The following is a 22425-nucleotide window of genomic DNA, read 5'->3' as shown; positions in this document are numbered from 1 at the left end:
CATGTATCTTCGATATGAAATCAAATACTCCTTGTGCTTGCCTTGAGATTATTAAAGTAGTTTTATTCTCTATTGACTTGCTTTATTTTTACCCTGTATTTTGTTTTTACCTGCAAATCTCACTTAGATTTCCAACATCTTTTCTTACTGATATAAACCAAATATATTAAATATGTCGCTCAGAAATCTAAAGATATTTTTACTTCTATTTCTTTGCAATGACCTCTGCTTAGCGGTAGATAAATAATTGCTGACTTCACTATTTTAGTTCTGATAGCCCAAGTATAAATCCTTCTGAGAATATTTGCTTTAAGAGGAAACAAAATTTTCTTTTCTTGGAATATTCTTTGTTGGTAGGATTCATGTTGTTCCTCTCTTTGTGACCTTTTTATAGTTGATTACATCTTTCTGGTTACCTCTTTTTCTAAGGTTTCCTTTTCTGAAAATATTCTGTATTTTCTGAGACATAATCCATGACTTGACACTAAGCTGAAGTTGAAATTATGTAACTCCAACTGTATTGGAAAAGTTCTGTTTCTCTGCTACCTTTCACCAGCATCTGCATGCTTACTTTTTCTGTGGCTTCACGTTATATAAAATTCCCATAGGAACATTCAAGCTCATGTTCTATTATTCATTTTTTAAAAATATGTTGTATGTTCTTTTGTTCTTGAATATCTCAATGTTACTGAAAATAGCAAAGGAAAACTCATTGTCCTTTAACTCTCCCTACATCTTAACTACAATATGAGCAGTTCTGCCCTGGCCTTTCTGGAATCCAATCCATATTGATCTCACTGTAAGGTGGATTTTATTTCAAAATGTGTTAATTCAGTTGGTAATGTTTTATTATTGCCTCGGTTTACTCAATCCCATGTTTCCCGGTAGTTTATAATGCTAAGTACATTACCATTGGCATTGAGTTGTGTCTAACTTTGGTCTCTACTGTCACAATCCTTTCCCTTTTCACTATCACTGTAAGAATAATCTTTATTGTTGTGTCTTTTTTTCAGTTATTTTATTGAGATCATAATGGTTTATAACATTGTGTAATTTCAGGTATACATTATTATTTATCAATTTCTGTATAGACTGAATCATGCTCACCACCATAGTTTAATTTTTATCTGTCACCATACACATGTGACCCTTTACCCCTTTTGCCCATACCCTTGCCTCCTTGCCTTCTGGTAACCACTAATCTCTTTTCTTTGTCCATGTGTTTGTTTATCGTCCACATGTGAACGAAATCATGCAGTATTTTTCTTTCTCTGTCTGGCTTATTTTGCTTAACATCATACCCTCAAGGTCCGTCTGTGTTGTTGCAAATGGGATGATTTTGTCTTTTCTTATGTTAAATAGTGGTCCATTGTATATATATGCCACATCTTCTTTATCCATTCATCCATAGAAGGGCACTTGGGTTGCTTCCACATCTTGGTTATTGTAAATAATGCTGCAATGAACATAGGGGAGCATAAATTTCTTTGGATTATTGATTTCATGTTCTTTGGATAAATACTCAGGAGTGGAATAGCTGGATCGTATGGTATTTCCATTTGTAATTTTTTGATACATCTCAATACTGTTTTCCATAGTGGCTGCACCAGTTTGCATTCCCACCAGCAGTGTATGAGGGTTCTCTTTTCTCCACATCCTCTCCAACATTTGTTGTTTTTGTCTTGGTAATTATAGCCATTCTGACTGGTGTAAGGTGTAACTATAACTCATTATAGTTTTGATTTGCATTTCCCTAGTAATTAGTGATGTTGAACATCTTTTCGTCTGTCTGTTGACCATCTGTGTATCTTCTTAGGAAAAATGTCTCAATAATCTCTGCCCATTTTATGATCGGGTTGTTTGTTTTTTTGTTGTTGAGTTGTATGAGTTCTTTATATATTTTGGATATCAATCCCTTATCGGATATATGATTTGAAAATATCTTCTCCCAGTTGGTGTGTTGGCCTTTTGTTTTGTTTATGGTTTCCTGTGCCTTGTAGAAGCTTTTTAGTTTGATGTAGTCCCACTTGTTTATTTTTTCTTTTGTTTCCCTTGCCTGAGTAGACGTGGTATATGAGAAGATGTTGCTAAGACCGATGTCAAAGAGTGTACTGCCTATATTTTCTTCTAGGAGTTTTATGGTTTCAGGTCTTACATTCAAGTCTTTAATCTATTTTGAGTTAAATTTTGTGTATGGTGTAAGATAACGGTCTACTTTCATTCTTTTGAATGTGGCTGTCCAGTTTTCCAAACACTATTTATTGAAGCGACTTTCCTTTCTCCATTGTGGGTTCTGGGCTCCTTTGTTGAAAATTAGCTGGCCATTGATGTGTGGTTTTATTTCCGGGCTTTCAATGTTGTTCCATTGATCTCTGTGTGTGTTTTTGTGCCTGTACCATGCTGTTTTGATTACTATAGCTTTGTAGTATATTTTGAAATCAGGGATTGTGATACCTCCAGCTTTGTTCTTTTTCTCAGGATTGCTTTGGCTATTAGGGGTCTTTTGTTGTTCCATATGAATTTTAGGATTCTTTGTTCTATTCCTGTGAAGAATGTCATTGGGATTCTGATTGGGATTGCATTGAGTCTGTAGATTGCTTTAGGTAATATGGACATTTTAACTATGTTATTCTTCCAATCCATGAGCATGGAATATCCTTCCATTTCCTTATATCTTCTTCAATTTATTTCAATAATATAGTTTTCAGTGCATAGGTCTTTCACCTCTTTGGTTAAATTTATTCCTAGATATTTTATTCTTTTTGTTGGGATTGTATTCTTGACTTCTCTTTCTGCTAGTTCACTATTAGTGTATAGAAATGCAACTGATTTTTGTAAGTTGATTTTGTACTCTTCAACTTTGCTGTAGTTGTTGATTATTTCTAATAGTTTTCTGATGGATTATTTAGGGTTTTCTATATATAGAATCATGTTCATCTGCAAAGAGCAAGAGTTTCATTTCTTCCTTTCCAATTTGGATTCCTTTTATTTCTTTTCTTGCCTAATTGCTCAGGCCAAAACATCCAGAACTATGTTGAATAGGAGTGGCGAGAGTGGACACCCTTGTCTTGTTCCTGTTCTCACAGAGATGGCTTTTAGTTTCTCACTATTAAGTATGATGTTGGCTGTGGGTTTGTCATATATGGCCTTTATTATGTTGAAGTACTTTCCTTCTATACCCATTTTATGTAAAGTTTTTATCATAAATTGATGATGGATCTTGTCAACTGCTTTCTCTGCATCTATTGAGATGATCATGTGGTTTTTATTCCTCATTTTGTTAATGTGATGTATCATGTTGATTGATTTGTGGATGTTGAACCATCCCTGCATCCCTGGAATAAATCCCACTTGATCATAGTGTATGATCTTTTTAATGTATGGCTGTATTTGGTTTGCCAATATTTTGTTGAGTATTTTTGCATCTATGTTCATCAGTGATATTGGCCTGTAATTTTCCTTCTTTGTGCTGTCCTTGCCTCGTTTTGGTATCAGGGTAATGTTGGCCTTATACAATGAGTTGGGAAGCCTTCCATCTTCTTCAATTTTTTGGAATCGTTTCAGAAAGATAGGTATTAAATCTTCTTTGAATGTTTGGTATAATTCTCCAGAGAAGCCATCTGGTTCTGGACTTTTGTTATTTGGGAGGTTTTTGATTATTGTTTGGATCTCTTTACTTGTGATTGGTCTATTCAGATTCTCTATTTATTGTTGATTCAGTTTTGGGAGGTTGTATGAGTCCAAGGATTTATCCATTTCATCTAGGTTATCCAATTTGTGAGCATATAGTTTTTCATAATATTCTCTTACAATTCTTTGTATTTCTGCGGTATCCAATATAATTTCTCCTCTTTCATTTCTAATTCAATTTATTTGGGCCTTCTCTCTTTTTTTTAGTGAGTCTGGCTAAGGTTTGAAAATTTGTTTATCTTCTCAAAGAACAAGCTCTTAGTTTCATTAATCCTTTCCACTGTTTTTTTAGTCTCTATTTCATTTATTTCTGCTCTAATTCTTATTATTTATCTCCTTCTGTTGACTTTGTGCTGTGTTTGTTCTTCTTTTTATACTTCTGTTAGGTGTAATTTAAGATTATTTATTTGAGATTTTTCTTGTTTGTTGAGTTGGACCTGTATTGCTATGAATTTCCCTCTTATAACCACTTTTATTGCGTCCCATAGAATTGGTATGTTGCATTTTCATTTTTCTCCAGATATTTTTTAATTTCTCCTTTGATTTCTTCATTCATCCAATGGTTGTTCAGTAGCATGTTGTTTATTCTCCACATATTTGTGATTTTCCCAGCTTTTTTCTTTTAGTTGATATCAAGTTTCATAGCATTGTTGTTAGAAAAGATGCTTGATATGATTTCAGTCTTCTTAAATTTATTGAGGCTTGCCTTTTTTCCCAGCGTATGGTGTGTCTTTGAGAATGTTCCATGTGCACTTGAGAAGAATGTATATTCTGCTGTTTTTGGGTGGAAAGCTCTCTATATATCTATTAAGTCCATCTGATCAAGTGTTTCATTTATAATTTTATTTATTTATTTATTTTTCCCTCAAAGCCCCAGTAGATAGTTGTATGTCATAGCTGCACATCCTTCCAGTCACTGTATGTGGGACACAGCCTCAGTACGGCCAGAGAAGTGGTGCGTCAGTGCGCGCCTGGGATCTGAACCCAGGCCGCCAGCAGCGGAGCGTGCACACCTAACCACTAAGCCACGGGGCCGGCCCCAAGTGTTTCATTTAAATCCACTATTTCCTTGTTGACTTTCTGTCTGGATGATCTATCCATTGATGTAAGTGGGGTGTTGTGGTCCCCTACTATTGTTGTGTTGCTGTTAATTTCTCCCTTTAGGTCTTTTAATAGTTGCTTTATATACTTTGGTGCTCCTGTATTAGGAGCATGTATATTCATGTGTTATGTTCTCTTTGTGGAAATTCTCTTTTATCATTATATATTGCCGCTCGTTGTCTCTCCTTTCATTTTTTATCTTAAAGTCTGCTTTGTTTGATATTAATATGGCAACACCTACTTTCTTTTGTTTGCCATTTGCTTAGAGTATCGTCTTCCATCCCTTCATTCTGAGCTTATCTTTGTATTTAGAGCTGAGATGTGTTTCCTGGAGGCAGCATATTGTTGGGGCTTGTTTTTATTCTTTTTCTTTTTTTTCACTGAGGAAGATTCTCCCTGAGCTATCATCCTTTGCCAAACTTCCTTTTGTTTTTGCTTGAGGAAGAGTAGCCCTGAGCCTACATCTGTTACAATCTGCCTCTCTTTTGTATGTGAGTCACCGCCATAGCATGGCTGATGTGTGGTGTAGGTCTGTGCCCAGGATCCAAACCCGTGAACCTGGACCACCGAAGCTGAGCTCCCCAAATTTAACCACTAGGCCATGGGGCTGGCCTCTGTTAGGTCTTGTTTTTTAATCCATCCAGCTATTCTATGTCTTTTGATTGGAGAATTCAATCCATTTACATTTACAGTGATTATTGATATATGAGGGCTTAATACTACCAGTTTATCTCTTGTTTTCCTGTTGTTCTATATTTCTATTGTTTCTCTTCCTTTGAATTTCTGAGTGCCATTTCATTTTGGTGATTTTCTGTGGTGGTTTTCTTAGTTTTCTCTTTTTTTATGAATTGTGGCTCTGCTCTGATTTTTCATTTAGTGGTTACTGTGAGGTTTGTATAAATTATCTCATAGATCAGATAATCCATTTTCTGACAACCTCTTATCTCTTTTAGCCTAAGCAGATTCCATCCCTACCTTCTTCCCCTTCTAAGTTATTGTTGTCACAAATTATTCTGTTTTGTGCTGTGAGTTTGTGACTAAGTTGAAGTGTTTATAGTTACTTTTGATGCTTTCCTCCCCTTTATCTTTTAAGTTATAATTAAGTATTTGCTACCCTTTTCTTAAAGAGAGCTGCAGTTGTCTGATTATGTCTGTCTATTTATCTCCTTGCTCAAAGCTTTGTAGGTCTTTGCCTTTTTGTTTCAGGTATGAGTACATCCTTGATCATTTCTTGTAGGGAGATCTAGTGACAATGAACTCCCTCAGCTTTTGTTTTTCTGGGAAAGGTTTTATTTCTCCATCGTGTTTGAGGGATAGTTTCACTGGATAGGGTATTCTTGGCTGAAAGTTTTTGTCTTTCAGCATTTTGAAAATATCATTCCATTCTTTCCTAGCCTGTAAGGTTTTGTGATGAGAAATATGCTGAAAGCCTGATAGGGGTTCCTTTGTAGGTTATTTTCTTCTGCCTTGCTGCCCTTAATATTTTTTATTTGTTGTCAACTTTTGCCAGTTTTACTATTACATGCCTTGGAGAAGGTCTTTTTGCATAGATGTAATTAGGGGTTCTATTGGTTTCATGTATTTGTAAGTCTGGTTCTTTCCCCAGGTTTGTGAAGTTCTCAGGTAGTATTTCTTTAACCAGATTTCTGCTCCTTTCTCCTGCTCTTCTCCCTCTGGAATACCTATAATCATTATGTTGCTTTTCCTAATTGAGTCAGATATTTGTTGAAGAATTTCTTCAGTTTTTAAAAAATCTTATTTCTCTCTCCTCCCCCTGAAGCATTTCTATATTTCCACCCTCTAAATCACTAATTCTTTCCTCCCTAACATCAGCTCTATTTTTTTAGGATTCTAGATTATTTTTTTCTCATTGTGTTCTTCATATCCACAATTTCTGCTTTTTTTTTTTTAATAGTTTCAATCTCTTTGCTGAAGTATTCCTTCTTCTCTTTTATTTCTGAGCTTATTGAACTGTCTTTCTGAGTTTCCTTATAACTCATTGAGTTTCCTTATGACAGCTATTTTGAATTCTCTGTCATTTAGATTGCAAATTTCTTTGACTTCAGGGTTCGATTCTGTAGACTTGTCATTTTCCCTCTGCTCTGAATTGTTGCTGTAGTTTCTCATGGTATTTGATGAACTAATCCTTTGCTGACACATTTGTGGTAGTATCAGGTCACAGATTCCACTTTCTACCACTGGAGGAAACAGAAGCTGTGTTTCTGATCTCACTGTGTCTGCTGCAAGTTGTGGAGGTATGATGGGAACTCCCACCAGCCAAGAAAGCATTCGCGCGTAGGCTGAGTGCTGCTATCACCTCTTCTTACAGTTGCACCGAGGTGCTTTCCCACATGCAGGGCTGCAGCGGCACTCCTGCCACTATGGGCCTCCTGCCAGCCATGGAAGCATTTGCATGCGTGCAATGCATGGGGCTGCTGGGGAAGGGTCAGGGTTTGCTCACCTATCTCCACTGCTTCCTGGGGATCCAATCCATCCACTTTCACTTGTATAGCTCTGTGGGTCTCTCAGGAGGCCTTTTGTATTGTGTTGGTATCTTCCACTGGTCAATGAATGTCCATTTAGTTGTAGTTCAAAGGGGGAGAGATAAGAGGAACAGTTCACTCCACCATGTTGCTGACGTCACTGTGTTGTATGTCTTTTTAATGGACATTATATTTTTTGCTATAAACTTCTTAAATGTATTAGACCCAACTCTGTCATGTTTGAAACAATGATCAGTGAGATATCTTTACTTCTATATTCAGTGAATGTTTTTTAAGGGCTGATTATTTAATGGAGCTACCTGGGATGATACAGTGACCTCTTTATATGTTTTCTTCATACTCTTATTAGGATATTAATTAGTGAAATTATGTTTTTATTCCAAACATATATATTCAGAACAGTGATTGACACTAGGAAAATGTAATCTTTGCCTTAACATAATTGATAGTCTGAGATTTTCTTCGAGGATACCTGAATCTCTCTGAAGTCATCAACTTTAGAGCCATGGGATAATACGTATATTTCTTCCAAAATATAGAAAAATTTATTTTCTTTTTATATAGCATCTTTTCTATAGTTATTGCATAGTCTAATGTGATGTAACTTTTCACAAGGCTTTAGTTTCATCTTCATTTCAGTTGGCATTTACTTGATAAAAACTGCATCTAGGCAATTTTACAATGATATTTTGCTTCTCTAATCTCAGAGAAAATTATGATAATAAGAGCAATCATTTATTCCAGACAATTTTCAAGGAGCAAAAGCTTATAGATTATATCTGCACAGTTGAAGAGAAATTTATCATATTGTCCTCTCTTCTAATCTTTGTAAACCATGGAATAATTTTTTTCCTCCCTTTATCTTTAAATGTATCTAAAATATCACAAATTTTCAGGAAAATAGAAAAAGTATTGAAGAATATTTCCAGTAATTCTCAGAAGTAAATTCATGCTGGATAAATGTGTATAAAGTAAGTGAGTCCAGAAAAGGGAAGAGACAAATTTAGCAAGTATTTATTGAAAATCTACCAGGATTTTGTATAATGTAATTTAATCCTGTTTAATTCAATCTTCATGATCCTGTGAAGCCAGTTGCTCAGTTAATCATTGGATGTTCTTATGTCTAGAATGCTCTTCCCTTCAGACCTCAATTAGTTAATTTCTTCTCATCTTTCATGTCTCAACTCAAGTTAAAAAAAAAAAATACATGAAAGAACTCGTGTTCATTGATCTCACAACCTATATAAAATAATTTTTTGTTCTGCATTTTGAAGCTAATTTTGTCCTTCCCAGCAAATGGTACATGTTTTTAACATCTTTATATTCTCAGGAATAGTTAGAATTGGCCAGTATACCTACTATACCTTGCTTTCCTCATTCTCTCTATAATAGTCAATCAGAGCAACCATCGACACTGCCAGAGTCTTGCCTTCAATAGGTACCTCATCCCTGGTGAATTTAAGCATTTATTAAGTGACTATGTTGTTATAGTGTGACATAGATGACTAGGGTCCTATTTTCCTTTGGCCATCTGATTATCCCTGCCTTCCAATCCAACAGTTTAGACAATTCAACCCAGATTCCCAAATCTGGTATATACTGAAACTACTTCCAATACCAAATACTGAGTCAGTTATTATTTAGTGTAGAAGATAGAAAATATTCTAGATATTTTGACAAAATAAAGTTTATTCAACATGGAAAATCACTGCTGAAAGAAATGTTTAATAGGTTGAAGAAGTGGTTTCTAAGCCAGGTCTCCAGAAATTTATCCCCATATTGACATTGGTGCTCCCACAGCTGAAGCCCACTGGAACTAATGAGAGCAAGAGCATACCCCTGCTACCACTGCTACTGTGACTGCTTCTTGATACCCATGAACAGGTGGATCCAGTGTTCCTGGCATTTTCATAAGAAGTCTCAAAACACTGACAAAACTGGAGAATGGACACTGGAACATGGAGTTTGACCCATTCAACCCCAACTATCTGTTGATGCCAAGAAACATGGAGAATATGCAACAAAATTGCTGCAGAAAAGCCTCACATCTTTTCTAGCCAGCAGAATAAAAATTAAAAGGTAGGACATTAGCCTTGGCCTCATTTCTCTCTTCTAAACCATTTGTCACTGCATTTACTTGGTGTAAGTTATATTTTACCCACTGGTAAAGGAGAAAATAGATGGCAGACACTGTTTTACAGTTACTTCTTATCATTAGAAAATATAATACTCAATTACAATAAACATTCTAAAGCACTTAGGCATAAATTTAAGAAATGTTTTCTAATATCATTTTGGAAAAATACATTACATAAAAGAAGATTTATATACTGGAATAATATACCATGTTAGTAGACACTGAAACTTAGTATCATAAAGAAGTGAATTCTCCATATGTGTATTTTTAAATTATAATAATAGTAATTAAAACACATAGTTTTTAATGTAATTTGGAAAAAAATTAAAAACTAATATAAAACTGTAAAAATTTAAGAACAGCTAAAGCAGTGTTTTACAAAGAAGAATAAGGAAGAAGAATATCCATAGCAATACTTATGGCAAAGCATGGGAAACAAAACATTGTACATTTACTCAGAGATAAAATTAGATCTGTGATCAGAACAGAGAATCCAGAAACTGAGGCATGGCAATAAGGGTATTGATTGTGTTGTAGAGATGACATCACAAATCAGTATGTAAAGCTCTGCTATCCAAAACAAAACAAAACAAAATATTAAAAATTAAACAAAAAACTAAGAATAACTAGACTTCCATATTGAAAATAACCAAATTAGATGCTAATGTCACATCATCAACAAAATGAAATTACACTTGAATTAAAAAGCCAAAATGTGAAAGTATTTTGATACATTTTCATTTTATTTAGGAAAATTGATTCATTAAACAAGATACCAAAAAGCTCAAAATATAAAAGATTGATTGAATGCAACAATACTAAAACAAATGTCACTATACATGTATTTAAAAGACAAAAGGCATACTGGTGAAAGATATGTCCAACATACATATAACTGTTTGTTAAAATACAGACCTTTTCCAGGTTTAGCAGTAAGTGCCAACTGTTCCCACATTCCAAACTGAGAGTCTAGACTATCTATACTAACAAGAAGGCCAAGAATTGGTTTTGAGCCATGGTCCATTGCTTAAGCCAGATTTTATGAGAATTCATGCTTTCTTTGAAGATATTGTCCTGCAAAACCCAGTCCCCATAGAAGAGGAATAGAGGTGATTCCCCATGACCTTATAAGCCTAGGAAGAGATCATTGGAGAATGTAAAAATTTCCTCTTGGAGTTTGAGAAACACAAAGGACTGGAGTGTGGCTTACACCTGAGCTAAAAAAGAGGGTGGGAGTATATCCAGCTAAATTACCCTATAATAGCAGAACAACCTGGAGTTTTAGGAGACTGTATACAAATGGATGGTGGGTAAGAAATACTTCCCAAAGACCAGATAATGGGCCAAAAGTTAATTCAAAAGACAGAGTTAACCAGAAAGGTGCTAGAATTTTACAAAGACTATGGCAGTAAGCTTTGAAGAACCATAGGCAAAATGGGATTCAGAAGTGGTCAGCAACAGTAAGACAATTCAGAGATCCTCAGCAGTGGGAGGATATCTATGAAAAACTCATTGAACACACCAAAAGAGAGAGTCATTTTTAGACATCTTCAAAGGATGAAAGGCCAAATACACTTTATACCAGTGCCAGCAGAGAAAGACACTTCCTCTTTTGTATGTTTCCCTTTTTCTCACTTCAGTGTTAAAGGAGTTGGAAGCAGCCTAGTGAATAGTAAAAACACTAGTCCGCGAAAGAGGAAAAAAAAATGAATATCCTGGACCAAGTTCATGCTGGAGGAGAGGGAATCTTTAAATAATTTAGAGGTTTTAATATTTAATGAGACTATACATATTACAAATGGCTTAAGACTGTTTAGAGGAATAACGTAACCAGAGAATTTATTATTCATTTATTTTATCATAAAATGCACGAATACATAATGGGACTCATCTTAGATTTGATTGAAGGAGGTTGGAAGAACAAGACTCATAGATGATGTGAACGGGTAGTGTGGGCAGAAAATGGCAGAGTAATATGAATCCACTTTTTCAGTTTATTGGTTCAGGTGTATTGTTCAGTTACCAAAGATTATTATTTAGATGAGGTAAATAATTTATACCCATCAATGAGAACAAAGCAAACAATACAGTAGAATTAAACAAGTGGATAAGAATATCCTTATGCAATTCACTGAATTGGAAAAGAAAATGGACTTTAACATATGAAAACAGTTTCAATCTCACATATAATCAGAGAAACGCAGATAAAAACAAATGTGTGTCATGTATACTTCCAGCCCATTCGTGTCCCCTGAGTCTCAGACATGTACACAAAATGCCTAGTAGGACCCACTCTTGGGTGTCTTACAGGTACCTTGTCATATGCTCTACCAATCTCAATAGTAATTTTATCTCAGTAACTGGAAACAATATCTTCTCAGTTGCTGAAGCCGGAAAACTTATGTCAAAATTGTTCCCAGCCCCCTTTACTCTCAACATGGAGGAATATTATATTCAATTATCCATGCCTTTATCTCCTGATATGTCTGATTCCACCTCTTTAAATCTCACCTGCCGTAGTCACTGTTTAAAGAATCCTTATCTCCTGCTTGAACTAGTGCCTCCAAATCAGGCTCTGAAATCTCATATTGTCGTGACCGTTACCCTCTAGTTCTCACACTACAGTAATAAATATATACTTCAATTGTTAAATGATATTCAATTAACGTCACGCCCTGGATTAACAGTAAAACTTCACTGCTCTCCAGTTGTCTTCAAGGCGTCCTCCAAACACCTTACCACTGGGGTTCAGCCCCTCCGTGATTTACCTCTGCTTCCGTCTCCAGCTACATCTATTCTCCTCGTCAATCTCTTAATTGTGTGCTTTCCTCACTACTAAACTTTTATACAATCTCCTACTTCAGTTCGGAAGAGTCATCATCATCTACTTTTCTATACGCATCACTATGCCACGTCAAATCTGATTTCTTCTGGGAGCCTTTCACATTTTGTAGACCAGATTATAAACCACCTGCCTCCTCCACTCATGACATGTCCCTCAACATAATACTCACTACACTTTCCTCTTATAAGGTATGAAAATATTTGACTTCTCTTACACAAGCATCGTGAAAGCAGATGTAAGCATTTGAGAGAGGGGAATGTTAACTCTTTTGTTCATAGCTATACCCCAACCAATTTACCATATTTTTCAAACTCATAATATAATAAGTATTGAAATAATGTTGAACTATGAAAGAATTCTAGAAGAAAATAGTGACAAATTTTTATATAATTTTAATTTGAGAATTGATTTTCCCTTTATACACGAATTTCAGAAGTGTCATCAAGATGGTTTCAAAAACACTGATTCAACAGGATTTTATTCAGCATTTACTATGCTCAAGGAACTGTGTTAAGTACTTGAATAAAATACTGACTAAAAAGACACCTTCTCTATACTCATGGGAAGTATAGCCTGCTGGGAAAGAGAACAACTGATCAAAAAATCACACAGGAGACAGCAGTGACAGACGCAGTCTCTGTAGGGTGATACTTGCTATAACGCAGCCAAGAGTGAGAGGATTTAACCTAAATAAAAAATTCAGGGTGGGTTCCTTTGGAAAGTAATGCTTGAACTGATAAGAAGGATGAATATAGGGCAATGGGGAGAAACAAAAGAGCTTGTACAACAGTGGGAGAGAAGGAAGAAACTACGTGAATATTAGGTACTTGAGGGCAGTGTGCAGAGCCTGGGAAGAGGCCTGGTATGAAATGAAAAATGGGAAATTTAGGTAGAGGCTGAACGTGTAGGCTTTTCCAGGCCATGTTAAAGAGTTTTGACTTCATGCCAAAGGTAGCTGGAAGATGGTGAAAGGTCTTAAGTTCTGAATTGGAGAATATGTTCAGATATGCAACTTTAAGAGATCATTCTGGTTATTGTATGACCAATAGATGATGTCTTTGGGTGCAGTGATTTTACATCATCTCTGATAGACCCTTCATGGGCAGGGGTGATGGCTAGGGAAGAGATCAGTAAATTTGCAAAAACTTTGAGAATACTGCAAAGAAATGGAGAAATAAAGTCATAAACCTCTAGTAAGAGAAGATAATCAGACTCTGCCCCTTCTGTAGCAGCTGAGATTTACTGCCAAAGTAAACAAACAAAAACACTAAGATGTCAAAGGCCTGGAGCTGTGGAAAGGCAGACTCTGTCCTGTTGACCTAAGACCGACAACAGAATTGAGACGTAGAAGGAGAAACTGGCTTAAACATAGCAGGTGATTAAATCTGGCAGCCTCTCTTCATTCAGAGGAATGGTCCAGAATGGCAGTTAACCCTCCACTGCTGGAGTTAAACTGTAGCCTTCAGAGGCAAAGCCCTGGTCAAAAAGAGAATCATCGTAGAGGAGAACGAAGAAGTATCCGATTGTATGGAACGTATTGTCAACACGGATTCTGTGTGGGACAGCCCCGGATCAATCGCAGTATAGACATAGTTTTTTTACATGTGAGCTATCAAAACTCTTTAGATTTTTTTTTGCCTGATTTTGGAAGCGGACTGATAAATTTAGATTAGCTTGGCCTAATTTAAGATTATTAGGACTCTTAACAATGGGGAAGAGGAAACTCAAGTAAACAATGCTGGACTTTTTACTAATTTGGTCACTTGATGATGTGAGCTGTTAAATGAAAAAAAAAATAGAGAAGAAACGTTAAAGTATTCATGGTGACAGCTGGTATCTTTTCATAGTGACTAGTTCTATGTGACTTAATTTTAGGTGCTTTTTTGTGTGTGTGAGGAGATCAGTCCTGTGCTAACATCTGCCAATCCTCCTCTTTTTTTGCTGAGGAAGACTGGCCCTGGGCTAACATCCGTGCCCATCCTCCTCCACATTACATGGGACGCCTCCACAGCACGGCTTGCCAAGCGGTGCATCAGTGCGCACCTGGGATCCAAACCGGGGAATCCCGGGCCGCCCCAGCGCAGCACGCGCACTTTACCGTTTGCTCCACTGGGCAGGCCCCCTAGGTACTTTTAATTTTGTTATTTTTTACATACTTACAGTTTCTATCTTTCTTTTTTTTTTTTTTTTTAGTTTCTAAAATTCTTCAATAAATGTGTATTGTTGCTTTTGTTAAATCAAAGATAATCATTGATTCCCCATCAGGCAATAACTGCTTGTGTTGCTTGAAGCTAATCTTCGCTGAGACCAACCAGAAAACCTGGGGAAAAAAATAGAAACATCTGTCTGAATGCATTAGAGAGCTACCAAGGCAGTGAGCTTTTCTAGAATGAGATGAAGAGATGAACCAAGAGAGCTAAACCCAATAGTTGGATCTGCTTTTCTCCTTGAGGCAATTTTGAATTCTAAAGTAAAAATGTCAGTGTGGAGGCTGACAGGCAAGCAGATGTACAAGAGCTAGAGGGAAAAAATGGAGTTCAGGGCACCAAGGAGGAGGGTTCTGATCAACAGCCACGGCTGCACTCGGGGCCCTGCTGCTGCACCTGAAGTGAAGGAGGCCGGGAAGGAACGGGACTTCCAGGGGAAGGAAGCCTCGCCTTGACTCAGTTCTGCCTCCAGCAAATTACTTGCTAAAAAGTTACATAAATTATTTCTGGAGGAAGATAAAATCACCCAGAGCATTTCTTACTTTCAACAAAATTTGATACTCTGTTTGCCACTTTATAAAAATTAACCAAATATAAAAATAACTAGGCATTAAAAAGAAAAAAATTGTCCAGAAAACAATAAAAGACACAAATATGAATAGATCCACAAAAAATCCAGATGCAGAAATTGCTAAATAGAAAATTTAAAATAATTTTAAATATGTTCAAGAAATTAAATGACACAATGAAAAAATGACAGAGACGTAGGAATTGTAGGACAAATAAAATTGAAATTTTAGAATTGTAAAATACAGTAATTGCACCTATGAACTTAAAAGATATGTTTAATGGCTTATTAGAAATTGCTGAAGAAATAAGCAGTTAACTAGAATATAGGTCAAAAAAATGTGCAAGATGAAACATGGAGAAAGAATGTGACAGAAAGTACTGACAAGAATTCAAGAAATACAGCAAAAAAAAATTCTAATCTACATTTAATTGAAGTTCCAGAAAGAGGAAAAGACAAATAAAACCATATGTATATACAAAACATGAAAATGACTGCACTAAACACAAAGTAGAATCTTAAAAATCGCCAGAACAAAAGACAAGATCACCTTTGAAGGAGCAGCAATGGAGTAGAAGTTGACTTCTCAAAAGAAATGAAGACAGAGAAATTTAGAGTGACATATCTAAAGAAAGAAAATAACTAACATAGATTTCTGTATGTAGCAAAAATATATTTCACAAATGAAGTTGAAATTTTAAAAATCAGACTAAAAAACTCTGAAAGAACTGATCTCTAGCAGATCATTACTAAAGAAAATCATGAAGGGAATATTTCAGGCAAAAGAAAAGTGAATTCCAGATGCACAAAGACAGCTACATTAACTATATATATAGAGTTTATATCTAATATATATATATAAAACACTTTTTGAAAGAAAGAACTAAATAATAGGAGAGCTATGCTATACTCGTGGATTGGAAGTTCCACTATTATGAAAATACCAGTTTTCTCCAAGTAAATTTGTAGATTCAATCTCAACCAAAATCCCAATATTTTGTGTGTGTGTGTCTGTGTGTTTAAACTAAATCTAAACTTTATGTGAAATACAAAGGTCGAAGAATATCCAAGATGATACTGTAGAAGTTGGAAGACTTGCACTATCTGCCATCAATGCTACATGACAATGCTAATTGTAAAGTATGGTAAGACTGTCTGAAATTATGCGGATAAACAAACAGACTAATGGTACAAAATAGAGTCAAGCAGCTGACTTACACATATAAGTACACATGATTTAGACACAGTGACCCTGGGCAAGCTAAATATGTGTAAGTATATGGAAACAAAAGAATTTTGACCCATAATTCACACCTTATACAAAGAAATTCCAGGTGTATTGCACATCTAAATGTGAGAAGAAAACAATGTCAGGAGAATATCTTCATAATTTGTGGTAGACGGAGTACTTAAGAAAATCACAAAAATGTTAATCATAGAGAACAAAACAGGTAAGCTAAGTGACTTGAACCCAAACACTCAAAAATTCAGTCTAAATGGCCAATACACACATAAAATGGGCTCAACCTCCTTAGTCATCAGAAATAAACCAAATTAAAGAACGCAAAAAGTGTAGAAGAATATGTAAAATTTAATAAACAGAAAATGTCATGGCGAGGCAAGGTGTGGAACAACTACAATCATATATTGCTAGTGAGAGTACAAATAGGTGTAACTATTTTTGTTTATCCGTTAGACAGTAAAACTACTGTTGAGCATGCATATGCTCTTGATCTAGAACTTTAACTTGAAGGTATATGAGCAACAGCATTAATATAGATGTTCACCAAAAAATATTTGTAAAAAGATTCACAGTGACATTCTTTATGAATGCCAAACTGAACTCCAAACTGGAAGCAACCAAATGATTATCTACAAAAGAATGAAAAACACTTGTATATTCTCACAATGTAGAATTTTACAGCAATCAGAAGAAAAATTTCTGCTACACAAAACATCATGGATAAATCTCAGAGCAAAATAATTAGTAAAAGACATCAAATACAACATACGTGGTGTTTACTTGCATTCATACAAAATTCAAGAATAGGCAAAACTAATCCTTGGTATTAGAAATTAAACAATTGCCCTGGGGAACAGAGTGGGAGTGGTGAGTGGAAAGGAGCTTTTCGAGGCTTCTGTTGATGTGCTAGTTCATGACCTTGTGAGTCACTTTATTGGTGTATTCACTTTTATAATTCGTAAGTCTGTTTGCTTGTTTTGTGCACTTTTCACAGGTATATGTTATTTTTCAGTTAAAGCTCATAAAATATTTTTACATAGAGAAAAGATTATATATAATTATTTATAAAATATATGTATAAAACAGATAATATATGTGTGTGTGCATATATATATATGAAAAGTTGAATGAGTTATAATATTACATGAAAATTGAGAACACAACATGGAATGTATGGCACCAGTGCTTTTTCAAAGAATGGGGAAAAAAAGAAAAGAGGATGTCAGTACAAGTGGACTATCAATATGTAAACAGCATCACGGACCAGTTTTTCCTCTGCACTGTGGCATATGCACAGCTAACTCAGCCTTCACAACAATTCACTTACCCTAACAGGGGTTTGGATTTCTTGCCAACTTTGCTATAAAACAAGGGCGCATACATCTATTTTACTCACGTAGCAAGAATTCACACAAAAGTATCAAAAAATCCAACCAGATTTTTTAAACCGGTTTCTGTAGTGGGATGTCTGTCCCTTAAATTAAAGAGGGTATTATTATTATTATCAAAATAAATTGATTGAGTTTCAAATAGCTTTTTATATATCATCTCCTAATAAAAGTTCTGCTCAATTCATTTGAACCTTGCTTTCTTTTCTTATAAAATATTCACATTTGCCTGCAGCTCATTTTTCAGAAAGTCTCTAGTGTTAAAAAAAAAAAAAAATCCTATCTTGAACTTAACATCTTCTACTTTACTGCACTTTTTTACATTGTCATTTCACACTTGTCCATGGACACTTAAAGTGGGCGTATATAAGGTACAGTTGACATTCTTGTTCCTTTTTCTATGCCGATACCTCATCACTTTTGTCAGTGTTAGCTGGATTTTTAAATATAGTGCTCACTCATTCAGGGAAAGCCCAAAAGAAAACCTCAGTCAGCCACTACCTCTTGTCACTTATGTCCTTGTTGGAGATGGGGAGCTAATATAGATAAGGAAAATAGTTTTCTTATACATAATTGGGCATTTGAAATCAGCCAATGCAAAAAAGTTACATTTTAAATCTACTTTTATAAAAAATGTGTGTACACGAAAAAAAATTAAAACTCTACAGAAAGTTGAAACATAAAGATATAAAAACGAAATATCCTCTTCCCCAATGCATCCACTAATAATACTATCTTATTTAATTTAGCGCCAACAAAACTTGTAGTGGACAAAATAATGGCCCTAAAAACCCTCAAGCCCTAATTTCCAGAACCTACAGATGTGTTAGGTTACATGAAAAAGAGGAATTAGGCTGCACATGCAATTAAAGGTGCTGATCAGCCAACCTCGAGATGGTGAAATTACTCTTAATTATTTAGGTGGTCTCAATGTAATCACAGGAGTCCTTACAAGTGGAAGAGGGAGGCAGAAGAGAGAGAACTGGAGGGATGGCAGCATGAGAGGGCTTGATCTGCTGTTGCTGGCTTTGAACATGGAGGAAGAAGGCCACAAGCCACGGTGGCTTCTAAAAGCTGGAAAAGGCAAGGGAAATGATTCTCTCCTAGAGCCTCCAGAAAGAGTGCAGCACTGCTGACACCTCAATTTTAGCACAGTGAAACCCACTTGGAATTCTCACCTCCAGAACTATAAGGTAATAAATGTGTGTTGTTTAAGCCACTAATTTTTTGGTAATTTTTCATAATTTGTCACAGTGGTAATAGGAAAGTAATACAGTATGTTAATAAAAAAGTACGTTTTATTTACACAGTTAAGAACTCCTTGGGGAGAAATTCACCTTCTCTGGAGTTCACTGAAGTTGTGCAGTTTATAGCTTGGGAAACTCCATGTGATGGTGGCTATGGTCTGCACACCACTATTTTTGCCTACATGGTAGAGATATTCCTATATCAGTATATACAGAGCTTGACCTTACTAATGATGCATGATACTCTGTTTTATAATTGTGCCATAATTTAACCATAAATTAAAGCCTTAGAATTAGAAAGTCTTTCTATCCTCTATAATCCATGACCAATAAAACCATAATTGAACACATATTGAAGTATATTTAAGTTGTTCCCAGTATTAGTTATTGCAAATAATACAATTACTCTCCTTTATGCAATAGGAGATCAATGTACTTTTAAAAGCGTATCTGTGGGCCAAATTCCTAGGTTATCGAGTATAGCTTTCATTTCATAGAGACAACCAAATGACCCTGTGCCAAACACTGTAAAGATCATCCTACACATTTTGTTTTTTAATTTAATCCCAACAATGGCCCACGAAATGTAGGTATTTTTGTTTTCATTTTACACCAAAGGAAACCAAAGCTAAAATATATTAAGTAATTTTAATATTTCCTGAGAATTTGAACAAAATTAACAGCTCTTGAGCACAGTGCCCCTTAATGATGTGGCTCTTTTGCAATCCAAGTTTTCAATTTTGAAAACTCAGTTAAATGTCAAAGCAAGTTGAACAAATAATTTAACCAATAACTGGTAGTAGCTTAGCTTATTTAAATTATTTTCAGGTGATTATGGGCAAATTTTAAAGAATAACAAAAGTCATTTAACACAGTGGTACAATAATTTTTAATGCTATTGTTCTCAATGTAAAGAAAAACAATAATAAAAATAGTTTTCCATAGAGATCACAATATGCATACATATATATTTTTTAAGTCAGGGAATATTAAAGGGGAGAATATAAATTTCTTATGTGTGTAATAGCAGTTTTTCACAGCCTAAAAGTCTGTCACCTCTCGTTCGGACAGAACCATAGTCAACAATGTCAATTGGGCTCTGATAGCATCACAAGCTCTTTAAATAATTTCCTTTTTACTTTCATTCATGACAATGCAATTAATTTTGTGTCCCTACACAGATTTACATATTCTGTGTTTTAATTCTCTTACATTTGACCCAAATACTTTAACACATTCTCCTCAAAAATATTGAGATTTGTTTGTAATAGGCATTTTATTTTTTAACAGGAATAGAGAAATGCATATATTAAAAATGTGGCTCACATTATCAAGTGTTTTATAATGAGTCAATCAAATTTCAATGGCACAGTTGCAGTCTCTGGAAGCCACTTGTTCAAGACCCTCACACCCATCAGAATGGCTATAATCAACCAAGACAAGAAATAACAAGTGTTGGAGAGGATGTGGAGAAAAGGGAACCCTCATACATTGCTGGTGGGAATGTAAACTAGTTCAGCCACTATGGAAAACAGTATGGAGATTCCTCAAAAAATTAAGAATAGAACTACCATATGATCCAGCTATTCCACTGCTGGGTATTTATCTGGGTAAAGAACATGAAAACACTAAGTTGAAAAGATATTTGCACCGCTGTGTTCATTGCAGCGTTACTCACAATAGCCAAGACTTGGAAACAACCTAAATGCCCATCAGTAGTTGAATGGGTAAAGAATATGTGATATATATGCATAATAGAATACTACTTAGCCATAAAAAAAGATAAAATCTTGCCATTTGCCACAACACAGATGGACCTTGAGGGTATTACGCTAAGCAAAATAAGTCAGGTGAAGAAAGTCAAATACTGTATGATTTCACTCATAAGTAGAAGATAAAAACAACAACAATAAACAAACAAACACATAGACACATAGAATAGATTGGTGGTTAGCAGAGGGGAAGGCGGGAGGGAGGAGGATGAAAGAGGTGACAGGCCACATGGATATGGTAATAGATGGTAACTAGTCTTTGGGTGGTGAACATGATGTAATCTACACACCAATCGAAATGTAATGATGTACATTTGAAATTTATATAATATTATAAACCAATGTTACCACAATTAAAAAAAAAAAAAACATAAAACAACAACGGTGGGAGATGAGGGAAGAGCATAGGCTATAATTCCGAAGGATAAAGCAGGAACAAAATGTGAATGTGAAATGAGGTAGGAAATAATTGTAAAGGAAGTAGGAACAAAAAGGATGATGAACACCAAAAATAAAGGAGAGGAAAAAAGGAATTACAAGACTCAGCCCTCTGTTCTAGACAGAGAAAATTGCTAATATTATATACTCAATTTTAATTTTACATTTATTTAAATTTCAGGACAAAAACATTTTATATTTCAGGTACCGGCTTAGTATAAACCTTCTGGTCACTTCATTCCACGTAGCTTTATATGCATGCAGCCTGATTTAAATATGTTCAGAAAAAAGAAGAGTTTCTTCCTTCCATCTCAATAGTCAGGTTGCATTTTCTTTCTTTTCTTTTCTCTTCTCTCTCTTTTTTTTTTTTTTTGGCTGTGCTACAAACTGTACTGAGAGACCAACCTTTATTTTATTTATTTCCTATCTTCTTCCCTTCTAATTAGGTCTGCCTCTGGCTTGTCTTAGGAATTTCCTCATATGTTTTATATAACCTAGCTTCAACAGGTGCACAGGAAGAATGTTTTAAATATTACTATATAGTAATAGCTCTAATTCAAACCTGGTTATCTTTAAATTAGTCATTAAAATGCAGTTGCATTAGTAAGTAATACATTTTAGTCTGGAAAAGTCTCCCTTGCTGGATTCACAGTGTCACTATATACATTAAGGTGAAACTGATTCTCTCTTTATATGAGTAAACAGCCCTTTTGTTGTCTTCTCTTCTCGCAGGAATAAAACAGCTTTTGGAATTATTCTGTATTGGTGTGAATGAACACGAGATGGGAAAATCACATGTATTTATAGGTAATGAGACTCTTGTAATCCACAGAGAGATTAATCTGTCAATTTAAATAAGGGAGCCCTGAGAAAGATCCTAATGCAAAACCAGAGTGGGGACAGGGTGACACTGAGCTCAAACCCAGGAGACAGTTGCCATTTTCAGAATGATATGGCAACGAGGGCTCTGGGCCATAGGATCTGTGACACTGATGGCCTGGCCATTTGCTGAACCATCTTTCAGTTTCAAAACAGTAGAAACAGCACAAAAAATACTAAATCCTGGAAGTGATATGATTTTACAGATTAATTTTGGAGAGAGTTACCATAAATTGTTAATCTCCTGATGAGAAAGATTTACTAAAGAAAATAGGTATGCATTGTATTACAATCATTCTCATTTTATTACATATTCATGATTGCTCTTTAGAAATATACATTGTAAGGGCATAATCTCATAAAATCATTTGATGAATCATATTTGTGTTTACACATTACTTGTGAC

Source organism: Ceratotherium simum, chromosome 3 (genome assembly GCF_057802395.1).
Source record: "Ceratotherium simum simum isolate JZ-2026a chromosome 3, ASM5780239v1, whole genome shotgun sequence".
In the NCBI taxonomy this organism is placed as follows: Eukaryota; Metazoa; Chordata; class Mammalia; order Perissodactyla; family Rhinocerotidae; genus Ceratotherium; species Ceratotherium simum.
Note: the sequence above shows the minus strand (reverse complement) of the source record.